At 42.4% G+C, this 9499-nt stretch overlaps 3 non-coding genes across 3 annotated transcripts; all 3 read right to left on the bottom strand.

Moving 5' to 3' along the window:
* Positions 1-2059: 2059 nt before the first annotated feature.
* On the bottom strand, positions 2060-2132 carry TRNAV-AAC (transfer RNA valine (anticodon AAC)). The gene has a single exon. It is a non-coding gene; the product is annotated as a tRNA-Val (tRNA).
* Positions 2133-4198: 2066 nt separating this feature from the next.
* Positions 4199-4271, bottom strand: TRNAV-AAC (transfer RNA valine (anticodon AAC)). Its single transcript has one exon. It is a non-coding gene; the product is annotated as a tRNA-Val (tRNA).
* Positions 4272-9126: 4855 nt separating this feature from the next.
* Positions 9127-9199, bottom strand: TRNAV-AAC (transfer RNA valine (anticodon AAC)). The gene has a single exon. It is a non-coding gene; the product is annotated as a tRNA-Val (tRNA).
* Between the last annotated feature and the right edge of the window lie 300 nt (positions 9200-9499).

Below are 9499 nucleotides of genomic sequence, written 5' to 3'. Positions count from 1 at the left end.
TTGCATTTGCAGGAACTGTGCGGCAACTAGGCTGTGAGATAAGATTTTCTACCTCTATTTCCTGATAAGTGGAAACAGCAGTTAATTCGCTTATTCAAAGGCAGATCCTCCATATCTCAAAGATAATAGTGTGAAAGATTAGGATGTCTCCCCATATTTCTTCGCAACGTCGCCGAAATTTCCAGCCATAATCGCGACATTGATGTGGTGCATTTGGCATCCGCTGAAAATAGCTTTTACACCTGTGTGCAGTGGTCCATCAAAGCATTATTCACAATCTCCGCGCTTTTTTGTGCATGATATGCGTTTTTCTTCCTTCTTGAGCTCTATTATTATTACGAATGAACCACTCAACGTGGTAAAACAAAACTTTCAGTAAAACGGTTCTATTGATAACAGGCGCTTCTAGTTTCACAAACTAAGCAAAAACTTTTTATTTAAAAACAAACAACGAAAGCTTCGTGCCTGTCAGAGATCAAACCTGGGACCCTCAGCGTGTTAGACAGTATGATAACCACTCCGCCACAAGAACTTTTTGTCTTCATTGTCTGTTTCGACAGTTTACAACAGATCACAAATATGTTTTGCGCTACAATCTCAAACATCAATCGCGGACATGCGTTTCACTCACGTGAGAAAATCAAAACTGTTTCAAGGAACACAACTCTCCCATCAGGCACACCACAAGCACAGCTGCTAAAGTTTACTTACAATGCGAACTTATTCGACGGAAATCACAGGGGTGTAAACTTTCTGAAATCGCTTGGTTGGTCTCAAATCACGTGCTTGTTACAAAAAAGAGCGTTGGCTTTTTGTTGACGTAGTGTTGATATTGTTTACACATTAGATACATTCAACGAACACGTAAGTGTTGTTCACGGTAAAGTCGATGTTAGCCAAATTATTGTTGAACTTCACTTTATACATTATTTCGTCAATAATTTCTGCTTAATATAAATTGAATCATGTCTCAAAGTAGCAAATGTAGCTAATCCTAACTTAAGGAAATTAGACCCAATCTAGATATATGACACGTGCAACCGCAGCCTCACTATGCACTTCATGCTTAGTATGAACGCAGTGCCTGAAATGACTTTAGCAAGCCGCTCATGCTCTCCCTTTCACGCCAGAAATCAATGCCGATGGCTGCACTCTGAACTCAACGTTTTGCGGAGTATTGGATGTGGGCTCACGAAAAATGGCTCTACTATTGCCTTTATTTTCGATGTTCTGAGAGGAATGAAGGTGTTCAACTAACACAACATCGGATTTGAGCCTGCATAATTGTACTGTGCACAAATTAGATACGTAGCCACCAAAATAATTTAGGTAACTTACCTGTTTGGTATCTGATCACCCGCAATTGATCACCAGCAAAATAGAAGTTGAAAAGGAAAAAAAGATGGTCAACAAATTGTCAACAGTTCGGAGTGCCACTATCGATGAATTTGGCAACAACGCGACTTAAAACGTTTCGCTTCAGATTTATTGATCGTGTCCAGGAAGGTCAAAACAACCGGCACAAAAAGAAAAAGACTAATTTTTGTCAGCGCGTTACTGCGACACGCAGTTAAAACCGCGAAATTCTGCGTTCTAGTCGACTAATTATTAGAGGGGCGAGAATATCCACCCGCTAGGAAGCTGTTTTCAGGTAACTGTACTTGACAAGAGCTTTGCTCTTAAAAAAAAACAGAATATTTACCCTTCTAGGTTGTGCAGAAATTTTCGGTAAATTACGTACGGCGATCCTAAGTCCTTTATTCAATAACAAAGTCTCAACATGGCCAGCATAACTAACCCGCCGCGGTGGCTCGGTGGCTTTGGTGTGGCTGCTGACCCTGAGGTCAGATATTCGATACCGAGCGCGGCGGCCGTACTTAGATGCCAGTAAAATACAAAAAAACTCCGTGCTGTATGATCCAAGTGTAAGTTAAAGAAGCCCAACTTGTGTAAATTAATCTGGAGCTCTGGAATACAGCGTCCATCATAGCCAAAGTACAGATTGCGGGCGCTAAACACCCCACTAGCTACATGGCTACGGAGAAAGAAAAAAAGAATGTGTGCATGCCAGGGATCGAACCTGGGACCTTCCGCGTGTTAGGCGGATGTGATAACCACTACACCACAAGCACAGCTGAGGGAACCGCACAAGGAAGCTGCCTTCGATAGAACTCTCTGGCGGTGCCCTACTTCTACAACCGGTCGCGCCGTTCGAGGTACCGGATGTTACGACATACTCGATGCCAGACTGCACCTTTTGGGACGCTGGCGCCTCCTAGACGACGAAGCGGACACTACTGCACCAGACAAATTATGGCATTCTCTCGTGGTTACGGTCATACCGTATTTCACTCAATTTTTTTTTTTTAAAGATACCTCTCGAACTTGTTTCGGGTCAGCAGCGCATCGTCTTTAATTAGGATAATCACAACGTGGTGCCATGATAAGAGCGGCTAAAATTAAGCGGACTTTTGAGCCGAAAAACTTACGGGATAAAATGACATGAGTTAGCGACTGCGCGCGACGAATTAATTTTCGTGGACAGACGCGCGCGGTCTCAGTGCGAAAGGCCACGCCCGGAGGCTGCGTTATCCTTTCGGATATGACAATCGTGGCAGGTGTGGTGCTATATATACAAGGTAGTTTGATATTACATTAACCCTTCATCACCTGCCCTTTCTTTCTGCCGCTGCCTGTCTTTCTCCCCGCTGCTTTCAACTCCTTTTGCCTTTTATTTTCGGTGGCCGCAGCTAAGGTAATTTTAATGTTGAGATGATCAATGCTTATAGCTCAATAAAAGTCATCTCGGTACATTTTCAATTTTGTTTTGAAATGGACCATTACTACGACTGGGGGATTTTCTTTCTAGTACCGCAATTGAGACCTTTTAGATCTAGAGTTATTTCTCTTGGGGCTCAGCAAAAAATAAATGGTTGCGTTCAGCCCGTATTAAAATGTGCATAACTTGCATTTTTCTCTTGAACAGTGGGTAATAAGATCGGTTACCATTCGAAATAGTAATTTTATTTCTCTCACTAAAAGAGCCTAAAATATTTACCAAAGTGAACACGGGAATTTTTCGATAAAAGGGAGTACCATAAATGTAAAGAGTACGAGAATTTCGCGAGCAAGAGAAATTAGGGCGCTCAAGACGAATATATATGTTCCAGCTTTCATGAATGCTTCTTCGTAAAAACGTCACGTGAATGACGCAGCAGTGTCGAATCCAGTGCATATTAAGATGCCAGTTGCACGCGTTTAAACGGCGTGTCCAGTTAGTGCACGGAATGCTAACATTAGCTAAGTAGGATAACGCTTAGTAACCATTAGGCTAGAGAAACATAAAAGAATGTCACGTCAAACTCAAGATTCTGCTGTAAATAGCCCTGTTTCTCGGAGAGGATTTATTTTTTGGCTAGGTCTTTTTGCAGAATTTAAAAGCTACAGCAAGCCTTCCTTAATGTATTCTCATGCCCTAAAGAAACGCGAGAAAGGGCAATTCAGACTTCAGCATACTCCGATACAGAGGAAATAGAGGAGTGCTGACTTAGCCTCGATGTGCATCACAGAGGAAGAATCACTCTCTCAAATTAAAAACAAATATATATATATAAGTGGCAGAGCCTGTTTTTCTACACTATCATTTCCTGGTCTGCATATATTGAAAGTATAACCTATTGTCGGTCTCGCAAGGTTGTATCGATAACACTTAGCGAACCTTCTCTGTCCTTCAGCTTTCCAAGCACGTTCATCAAACCCCTTCCTAGAATGCGACACTTGGACGGGGTCAGTGCCTTAGTTTCTCCCTGCGCGATAAGCAGTACATTTATTTGAACCGAACGATCCATACCAACTGAACAAATGACACATAGAGATAAAGGATGAATAGCTTTCAATATTTAAGCCCTTGTATGACCGCAGATTTCGATTATCTAAGAGCATAACATTTTCCAGTAAGGTCAGGAGTCCTTCAAATATATCTGGTATGTGTCCACGAAGTGGCACCACCGCTTGTAATTTAGTTTATTTTCTCCTTTTACTACTGCCAGCCTAAAAGTCATAAAAAGGAACTAAATGAAATATTTCAAGGCAGCATGTTATTGCGCTAGTTGATGCAGATCCAATAACGCAGTAAGCTCCTTGAGGTAAGTGTAAATGCAGTTTGTAGGCAGCACTGCTACAACAAAAACATTAATCGTGTGCCTGCCAGGGATCGAACCTGGGACCTTCCGCGTGTTAGGCGGATGTGATAACCACTACACCACAAGCACAGCTGTTTTACGCTGATAACAATGCTAGCTTCAAGAGAGAAGTGCGAAAGAAGGTGCAGTGAAACCGGTTGGTGTCCCGGAGGGCAAGTGCTTTGCAACACATTCTCTATGCCACAGTGGTTCAAACTAAGTCCTACTCGACTACTAATGAGCTGCAAGGCTTTGCAGCGTGGGCCTGATTAAGCGATCGCCAGACTTTCTGGCATAATCTGCAAAAGAAGATCGGTTGACAGAATATAAGTCCAACGTTATCGCTTAAGACTTACGAAACGAACACCATGCGAGTAACATCAGCTGATATCTTTTCAAAGCTTTCGATCAACAATCAGAATCTTTGATAAGGGTTGCAACCTTGAAGCAAAATTGCCTTACTGGAGTTGCATTTCTCCCTCAACGTTCCAGTAGCATTCGGCAGCATAGAGGAATTCTACTCTGCAGAGAACTCCATGGAAATAGGACTGGGTCGCACACAGTTCTTCGTTTTTCATTATTTTGATAAACTGATCTCTGAAAATTTTCCTTTATGGTTAACTCAAAATGTACAATTAGAGATGTTTATGAACGATATTATTTGATCATGAAATCTAAATGAAGAGCGGAGGCAGAGACAGAATCAAGAAATGCACTCTAAACCTTAAAGAAATGAAGAAACTAATTGGGCCTCGTATTCTAGCCACAGAAGTCTAATTACACCGCAGACAAAGACTACTCTGTCCCACTCCTATATTTAACATAATGATCACAATATAAACACATTGATAGAAATAAACTTTTCATGAGTAGCCTTAATTGATTAACTATCATTTCTTCCGGACTGAAATTACATCAAGGAAAAACTTGAGACTTTCACAAATTAAACAGATTTTTCGAAACAGCTCGAGGGCTGAAGAGAGAGCAACTAAAAAGATATACACATTAGCAATACAGAGTTTAATAGTATATGTAGCTCCTTGAGGTACAGAGTCCTAAATAATGATTAAAGATATACTGAAAATAAATCAATGACTCCCAGTTATATGCTCACAAGGTCGCACAGGACAAATTCCAACGTCGCACTAAACATCTTAGCCAGCATGACACGAGTACACCGAAAAATATGAAGTTAAATTGAACTTCATCACGTACTGAATCAAACCTAATCATAAGAATGCAATGTAGTCACTTATGTGATTATCACCTTGCTCATGAACCAACGTTTAGGTACACAGAAAGCCAGTGGCAATATTAGATATTGCGGTCCTTACTGACGGATCTAAATTTAATAATCAAACACTGACAGCTTATGTACTCTGCAACAGCGCAAGCGAAATTATTGAACAAGATCTCTCCGTTTGCAGGCATACAGTACTAACTTCGAAGTGGAGGTAATAGGTTATAATCTAAAAAAAACAGTAATACAAATTGCAAATGTTCACTGATCGCTACTCTACGCTAGCTATGAAAAGACCGAAATAATATAAATCAATTAATGCATGAAATTATAAAAACTACAAAAACTAAACGAATCAAGCATTTCCTTAGTAGGGTAATGGCCAAAGTGGAAATAGGTGAAGTGTAGAAGCCGATAACCTAAACAAATCAGCGTCAGATCCGGGATTCTCAGTCTATCTTAGCGTGACTTAAAGATACATTAACAATAACTAAAAGTAGAATTATGTAATTTTTAGAAACGGATATGGCAAGCAAAGGGCAAACACAACTAGGTACAATAATGGGTTAAAGAATGTTAAGCATGTAACATCCCATTTTAAAACCAATAACCATATTTCACAGATTGTATCGGGAAAAGGGGTATTCTCGTGCTACCTACTCCGATTTTGTAAAAGCAGTTTACTATGGGCATATGGCAACGAAGCTATGGACTTCGATCATTTTCTGTGCAACATCTAGACTTTACCTCTTTTCTTACCGCGACAAAATGGCCCTTTTGAGAGATTTAGAATAAAAATTATTTCTTCAAGTAGTGCTATATGCGCTGCGTATTGTAGTACGTCAGACTGTAGCTTACTGACTATACTTCCGAACGGAAAAATTCCAGAGTGTTGTGTGCAAAAGTTACCGGAAATTTATTGGTTAAATATTCTTGCAGCAACAAAAATGCAAGCAAAACAAAAATAAGCGGCCGCACTGAGCCAGAAATAGAGTACAAGAAATTAAAATACACAAATCGTTGCACATGTTCATAGCTATCATTCTCGCGATTTTCAAATGCGTACTGGGATTGACATCAATGCGGTAGCTGCAGATCTACCGACGTTGCCTTAATCATGCCACTTACGCCTGCTGGCTGACGTATTCTGCACCAAGAAGGGGCAATACGACAAATAGGTCTCTCTCCCTGCGTTGCCTCACTGACAACGTGCAGTGTTCAAAATTTAAACTAAAAATAAATAATACGGCTGCGAAGCGTTGTTACATTTGTTCACGTTTCAAGCATCAGCGACGCGGCTTCGTAACTCAGTCTGTGATGGCAGGCGTGGCCAAACTTATCCCGAATGATTCTGGGCATTTGTATGTTGCCCTAAGTGCTTTCCGCGCTTTGGCCCCAAAGTTCTTCGTTAGGTTTAAATTCAGCGCGACACAGAGCGACACCCAATCTTATTATCGAAGACCGCTCAGCGCACTTTCTGGTATCTCCACCGTCGGGTTAAATTCTGTTTCCTTTGAAAGGCTTTAGCTGCCTTCTTGCTGCCCAACTGCCATCAGCACCCAGTGACGTTCTGGCGGTGATGCTGGTTATCCAAAACTCGCGTACCATCAAACGGAATTCATCACAACTGGTTGCAGAGCATTTTCTTTCTTGAGAGCCGGAAACAACCGTCTAAAAGTGTCGCCCGCTTAACTGATCATTTTGGCCATTAGCCTTTATCGTCAATAGTTGATTAACAGTAACAATAAATATCAGTAGTAGTTGCACTTGTAGTGATAATGGTGTCAGTGTTCTGTGCTAAGAATTCTTTGCAAGAGCTTTTCATATCTAATAGAGGGGACATTCTTTAACTATTTCTTTGCTTTCTTTCATTATACAAAAAATGATTTGAAGGAGGGCATTGTGAACTTCGTATATAATTCCTTATCAGTCTTACAAATGAGCCGAATTCTATCATGTGCCCTTAATTTACACTCTATTGATATATTCTGTTGCGGTCTGCCCCTTTTCTCATATACTGGAGCTGTTCATTTCTTATGTATATACAGAAACTCTGCCGGAACTAGCCTGTGAAATAAGAATTTCTGCCTATATTCTGTACTGAGAAGAAGCGTTTGCTCAGTAGTAAACAGCGGTCCTTCATATCTCATAAATAAACATTGATGAGAGATCACAACGTCTGGCCGTAGTTTTATGTAATATCACCGAACTTTTCAGCAATAATCCTGATCTTGATGCCTTATTTCTGGGAGCCTCTGAGAGTAAGTAATATCCCACCGCTTAACGTGGTAGGACAAAATTCTCATTAAATGAGTTTTAATATAAAACTCATTTCTGGTTTCAGAAACATACTAGCAAAGCTGGCTTCTAGAGACGAACAGAATGAACAAAAAAAAAGCGATGTGCCTGCCAAAGATAGAATCTCGCACCTTCCGCGTGCTGGCGGATGTGATAGCCCCCATACTGTTACAATCATCTGAATCATGAACCCCCTTTGCAGGTTCAGTGTTGGAAACTGGTTTTGCCCCCGTAGGGTGCAGCGGGGTTTGCGGAGCCTCTTCCAAGTGCACGCCCCTGAGGAAGCCGGGCGCCGAGCCGGGAGACGCTTGTACCCATTTTTACCGGTGGGTGTCCGGCGGTGGGTTTCGAACGAACCACCTCCCGCAGCCGAGGCGGATGCCCAAGCCCCTAGACCGCAGTCGTGGCCTAGTGGTCTGGGCGTCCGTGCTGTGCGTCCCCGCTGCGCCCTTTCAGGGGCAAGCCCAGTTTCGAACACGCAACCTGCAAACGTGCTTCGTGTTTCACTGCAGAGTGAAGAGTTCGGCTCAAAGCTCGTACGCTCTAAACAGCGTCAAGTTCAACACTAAGCGATCCTTCGTCAGAAGCGCCAACTTGAGTATCATTGCGGTCATGGGCAAGTCCGGTTTTTCCGGCTGTCCGACTCCGTGAGAAAAGCCCCCCCGGCTCGGCACCCGGCTTCTTCAGGGGTGTTTGCTTGGAGGAGGCTCCGCAAACTCCCCTGCGCCCTTTCGGGGGCAAACCCAGTTTCGAACCCTCAGCCTGCACATGTGAATCGTGTTTCACTGCAAGGTGCAGAGTTTGACTCAAAGCTCTTACGCTCTAACCAGCGTCATGTTCAACACTGTGAGTGGAAACAAAAAAAAAATCTATATAATGCGAAGTTCATCGACGAAGTTCAGAGTGGAGTGAAATTTCTGCAATTGGTTGGGTGGTCGGAAGGCGGCACTAATTGATAGAGGACCAAAAAGTGGAAGCCGTTTAAGAAGCCGTCTTGAGTCGTGTATACTTGACAGACACTTTGCTCTTCTAAGTAGAGCAGGGATTTTCCGTAAATTAATTAGTTATGAAAATTGCAAATCATTCACTTAATAAAATTTCTACACTGAGTCATGACGAACTTGTTGTGGTAGCTTGATGGGATTGGCGTTCGGCTGCTGATATCTAGGTCAGGGGTTGCATACGGACCACTGCGGCCGTATTTCACAGACGGATAACACATAACGCCTCCGCTTTGCATGATGCTAGCGCAAGTTAAAGAAGCCCAGATGGTCTAAATTATTCTGCGCTCCTGCACTACCGAGTCCCTCATAGCCCAAGTGTAGCTGAGGGCGGCGCGTTGAACACTGCAATTTACGTTTAACTAGCGGCTTCACTACCAAGCAAAAAATAAAAAAAAATAAAACCTGTGCTTGCCAGTGATCGAAACTGGGACCCTCCGCGTGTTAGGCGGATGTGATAACCACTACACCACTAGCACTTTTTTTTTCTTTATTGCCTGACTTTGGCAAGAACCACAATACACAAATACACTTACACGGCACAATAAACAATACTTAACTCTATCCGCCTGGTGGGTTGTGGATTCGTCATATTAAAACTCAAAACTCTCTAAGCGCCACCAATTGCTCTACTCTTTCGAGCCACTCGGGATCTTCAGGAGCGAGTTGCTGAATGTCAGTATACTTATACATACACTCCTGAAAATAGATCCGTGCTGACCGTGCATAAGGATCGCAATGATATCCTGCCATTCTGGAGCGCTAAATACAGTGGAGGC

The sequence above is a fragment of the Amblyomma americanum genome, chromosome 4 (genome assembly GCF_052857255.1).
Source record: "Amblyomma americanum isolate KBUSLIRL-KWMA chromosome 4, ASM5285725v1, whole genome shotgun sequence".
NCBI lineage: Eukaryota > Metazoa > Arthropoda > Arachnida > Ixodida > Ixodidae > Amblyomma > Amblyomma americanum.
The sequence above is the reverse complement of the archived record's forward strand: the minus strand, read 5'-3'. Positions and strand labels throughout refer to the sequence as shown.